Genomic DNA, 6,082 nt, shown 5'->3' on the forward strand with positions numbered 1-6,082 from the left:
TGGACAAATACCTAAATTGGCTGAAGAAAATCAATTTTGACTGACAGCCATTTGTGACTTACTCATGCCTATCATAACTAAACAACGCCCAGTGTGACTGACCAACACTTATTTTAACTATTCTGACTGACCACTGATGCTTTGGCCTACCTAACATATTTTTTTCTTCTAAGAAAACGTTTCATTCGATTTTAATGCAAGACTTGGGATATCCCTGGGAAATTGTATTGTGTCGTAAGTCAAGTGAAACAGTACATATAGTTTTTATAAATAGAATCTCATTCCTGTTTCATATCATTCTTTGGAAATTTATGATTATTAGTTTTAGTTGTGTTAAAACATAATTTCAGATGATTCATTTATTTTAATTATTCATAGGAGTTACAATGTGAACATTGATACGTTTGACTGAAACAGTACTTTGGGATTATTAAGTACTCATTTGTAAACATTCTGGGTCATTTCATTTTGACACAACACGACATTGAAGACTTGGAATTCATTGCGAACATCATATTATGCTGGACTTGTAATAAAACATTTAGGATTATTTGGGATTTCATTCACAAAGTCGTTATTTCCTCTTAAATTTTCATTTTGTAACTTGGAGAAATAAATTATTGGTTGATTTTACTATGTTTGATGGTTACGCTTCTTTGTGTAACCCAGTTTAAGACCATAGCGTTGCAATACCAGTGCATATTCCGCCTAACCAATACATGTACTGTCAAGTGCGATATTGTTTTCTCCTTTTTTAAGTAGACCTCTCCGGTGGTCTAGTGGTTAGAGCGTCCGCCTCGGATGCGGGAGATCGTGGGTTTGATCCCCGGTCGAGTCATACCAAAGACTTACAAAAAATGGTACTAACAACTGCCTCGCTAACTAAGCGCTCAGCAATATGAGATTATTGTTAGGGCTGGTCGGCCTGGAGTCAGGATAATGCTATTTGGTGGGACATCATGCTACACGTCTGCGGCATGATGCCCCAGTGCTAGACATACTATAAACTGTCACACTGCAGACATCGTAGCGATATGACTGAAACTTTGTGCAAGCTATGTTAAAAGTCCAAATCTCACACACACACACACACACACACACACACACACACACACACACACACACACACTATCTCTTGTTAAGCAAGGCTTAAGCTGCATCACATAATGCTTTTAGTCCTAATTTGATCCTTCTGCATTTGAATTTAGATTTTACAAATAATTGTGGATTTTAGGGGGTTGATGTTATCTTAAATTGTAGATTTCATTCATACGGATACTAACTTTCCTTTTAAACACTGCCTTTTAAAATGATTAGCCTGCTAGGGTTTTAAGTTATGTGCTGTGTATTTTGTCAGAATGTTTTTTATGTGTTATGGTTGTGTTTGTTTCTCTTGCAAATCATGCTTGCTTTAATGACTCTATTGTGGGTTTTTTAATGCCAGTAAAATGCTCATTAGACCTTACGTTGAATTGTTGTTTTAAATCATGCCGACCTTAACTAAATCTTATCATAACTTAACCCCCATGTTGACGGAATCAACGTAAGTGCTACCACTCTGAATGTGAATCACATCCAGTTCCGAGATCCCAGTGACTCTTTCAGACATGTATTCAGTGGTGCTGTTATAAATAAGTTCAATTTCAGTGTAATTCGTCAATCAGTAAAACTACTTTCTTTGAATGCATCAAACTGCATCAGTGTTAGCTATATCCGTTTATCCACCATCAAGGGAATAACTTTATAATTATAATGTGATTCTCGGTCCAACCCAGAAGAATAACCCCAATTATATGCTTGTTAATTGTACAACATTTTCAACGGCATCAAGTGTCCACCACTCATTATATGCTAGCTGAAACGTGTTAAATTAATTTAATTGAGCACACTGGTGCAAGAGCGACTCACTGTGTTCATTAAGTTTACAAGTATAATAGTTTTCCACAAAAATAGGAGGGGTTATATATATATTAGTTTTATATTTTGATTTTTTACTTTAGGTTATTTCGTATTTAGCTTCATCAATTTTTAACATATGTGTAGTTTCCTGTTCAAGTTAAGGGTTATTCAGTCGTTTTAATGTTATATACAATTTATTACAGATTGTATTCAATTCCACTACGTTTGCATTATTCTTACTTGGATTTAAAGATTGATAATAATGTCTTGGTATTTTCCATACATAACAGTAGTCATAATGGAAGTAGATGTAAAATCTAATGGCTGCGGACTTGATTTGTGGGCTCTAGGAAAAATTCTCTACTAGGTCACTACAAATTACAAATTGTACAGGCAGCGTGCCCCCTGATCGTTGTGGTCCTCCTGAATTTTGTTCTGGTTGTCCTACCCTGTCTGAGGCCCTGTAAAAAATATATATAGATTTAAATAACTCTGGTCGTCTAACCATGTTTGAGTCCCTGTAAAGAGTATATATAGAGTTAGACAATTCTTATTGTCCTACCCTGTCTTAGGCCCTGTTATAAGAGGATAGATAGATAGATAGATAGATAGATGGATAGATAGATTGTCCTACCCAGTTCGAGGCCATGCAAAAACTAAATATTGATTTAGATAACTCTGGTTGTACTACCCTGCCCGAAGCCCTGTAAAAAGTAGTTCACTCTAGTTTTATTTATTGGCTACATGCCAAAATATGTTACATCCTGAAGTTGACATCCATGCTGCCAGTTTAACTGATTTTGCTTCCATTTTCAATAACCCTGTTCTGTATATATTCATTGAATATGCATTGTCCAAATTTTAATTGTAATCATCTAATATCAAATGACTTACATACATAATTATATGTATATCTTTTATCACATAGTTGGTATACTTTACATACAGTGTTTGTGGTTTATTATTTTCGATATGTCCACATATTAAATTTTCTTTGTGTGTGAATCTGATTGGTACAATTAAGCCCATGATATCACTGAGCCGTATTATCATTGTTAATTGGCTGCGATCGTGGGAATTTTCCATGCCCCGCCTTCTGGTACTAGGTTTTACTATTAATAGACTCCAACTTGGAATAACGCAACAATTAGGAATCCAACATTGTTACGCTCTTTCTTAAGAAACTGCGTGACTGTCAAACGATAAAAACAGATCGAGCGGTTGGTTTTTGTAATTCGACGTACATGGTCAAATTGTCTCACACATCGGAAATTGATGAGAAGATAGTAAGTAAGCAAGTAAGTAAGTAAGTACGTAAGTAAGTACGTAAGTAAGTACGTAAGTAAGTGATTTAGTATTAGTTCCATTAGTTCCTTTGTATAATGGGGGATATTAATAAAGCCATGCAGGGAAAGTTACGTGAATGATAAGACAACAAATAAATTTGTGACAAGGGTTTTTGATAATAATGTATTTTTTATATTAGATGGGAGACCTAAAACGTGTCTGGTTTATGAAACCATTTATCAGTAAAGTTAGAAAACTTAAAGCACAACTTAATTAGGTTTTTTCTCACCTTCATCACAGTTTCAAGTTAATTTTAAAATAGGTGGTGAAGTTTTATCTCACAAAGTTTTTTCTAGGTACAGGTAGTATAGTGTATAAATTGTAGTTTAATCTCACAAAGTATTTTCTAGGTACATGTAGTATGTTGTATAAATTGTATTAAAGACTGTTAATATGATTTTTCTATGTTTCCTAATTATTACGACAATGATTACAAACTTTTGAAACTTTTAAATTGGCTAAATTTTAGAAACAATTTTTAAAAATAAATTAATTTTGATTTACATTGATACATAATAAACTTGTTTATATACCAATATGTAAGGGGGAGACATAATAGATGTTACAGATTCTGACTCCTTAGCAATCTGCCCATTGATTTAGAAATGTTAGACTCCACATGTCATTAATAATGAGCCCTTTTTGATGTAAGCCAGCTGGTCAGTGATGGGGTTATGGTGGTCATTTCAAATATTGCCGAGTAAATGTTCATGTTATAACCCTTTGCCCTAGTCCTGTAAAATAGTAATACTACTACTGCTACTACTACTACTACTACAACTACTACTACTACTAATAATAATAATAATAATGATAATAATAATAATAACAACAATACTAATAATAATAATAATAATAATAATAATAATAATAATAAATGCATGAGCTGGTAAAGATTGATACAGATGGAATTAAAATGTCAGTTATCGGAAAAGGTGAACAATTTAGACCACTGGACCAACCAGTGCCTTATTGGGCTTAATGCAGCTTGTTTCAGTATGTGATAGGCTATACATGCTGGCCTGTATAAGTGTACATGATAGGCTATACATGCTGGCCAGTATAAGTGTATGTGATAGGCTAAACATGCTGGCCAGTATAAGTGTACGTGATAAGCTATACATGCTGGCCTGTATAAATGTACATGATAGGTTATACATGCTGGCCAGTATAAGTGTATGTGATACGCTATACATGCTGGCCTGTATAAATGTACATGATAGGCCATACATGCTGGCCAGTATAAGTGTATGTGATCGGCTAAACATGCTGGCCAGTATAAGCGTACGTGATAGGCTATACATGCTGGCCAGTATAAGTGTACATGACAGGCTATACATGCTGGCCAGTATAAGTGTAGGTGATAGGCTATACATGCTGGCCAGTATAAGTGTATGTGATAGGCTATACATGCTGGCTTCTGTAAGTGTATGGGATAGGCTATGCATGCTGGCCAATGTAAGTGTATGTGATACATGCTGGCCAGTATAAGTGTACATGATAGGCTATACATGCTGGCCAGTATAAGTGTACATGATAGGCTATACATACTGGCTAGTATAAGCGTACATGATAGGCTATACATGCTGGCCTGTATAAGCGTACATGATAGGCTATACATGCTGGCCAGTATAAGTGTAGGTGATAGGCTATACATGCTGGCCAGTATAAGTGTATGTGATAGGCTATACATGCTGGCCAGTATAAGTGTATGTGATATGCTATACCTGCTTACCAATGTAAGTGTACATGATAGGCTATACACGCTGGCCAGTATTCGTGGCGTAAGAAGAATCTGGGTAAATTACGCGAAAAACCACAGACACGCTTGGATCTACTGGCACTCTTTCCATAGTTCACTACTACAAGGGTTATTCCAAGTTATTGCATGATGCTTGCATGCCTTATTGGGAATTTAGTCTAAGAAAGAATGTCTTGAAGGGAGTCTACGATCAAAGTATGCATGCAGACATACAAAGAGATTGAAAAACAAATTATGTTTTTTTGATATCTTCCTTACATGATTTTACAACAAATGAGTAGTAAAAGGTATGGAACCTTTTGTTACAAAGCGTTACAGCTGAGAAATGTTTGAAAGAAATCTTATACTGTATTAAATGTATTGTCATTTAATATGTGGTACAAATGGTACAACAGCAACAATGCGATGATTGTAAGATTTTATTTGCAAAATGTATTTACAGTTGTATTAATATCAAACAGACAATAAATACATATACTTAAAACTAATTCTGTGTTGACATCTATCCTAGATGATGACGTCAGCCTCAAGATGGGGATGCCTTCAACAACTGCTTTCGTGTGTATCAGTACCTTGAAGCTAATGAATAAATTGATGAAGAAATATAAGTTGCTTTTAAATATTTTATCAAATTTGAGAATGTGATCTAGGTTTCCAAGTACTGTATTCAATATATATCAATACATATGCCAAGACGTGCTGTTAGGACTCTTTGGTCTGAAAGTCACTAACAGAAAAGAATGAAAGCCAATGGTATTCTAAAATTTAAAAACAAACCTATTTCCATATAATACAAAGTAAAAAATGTGTGTGTGTGTGTGTGTGTGTGTGTGTGTGTGTGTGTGTAATTTGGATTTTTAACAGAGCTTTACAAAAAATCAGTCATATTGCTACAATGTTTGTAGTGTTGCAGTTTATAGTGATGTATATTACTGGGGCATCATGCCGCAGACATGTAGCATGATGCCCCACCCACTCACACTATTCTGACACTATGCCTACCAGTCCTAACACTAACCTTAATGATGAGCACTAAGCGATGCAGCTGCTACTACCATTCTTATGAGTCTATGG

Source organism: Sinohyriopsis cumingii, chromosome 7, assembly GCF_028554795.1.
Source record: "Sinohyriopsis cumingii isolate HCF-2022 chromosome 7, ASM2855479v2, whole genome shotgun sequence".
Classification (NCBI taxonomy): Eukaryota; Metazoa; Mollusca; class Bivalvia; order Unionida; family Unionidae; genus Sinohyriopsis; species Sinohyriopsis cumingii.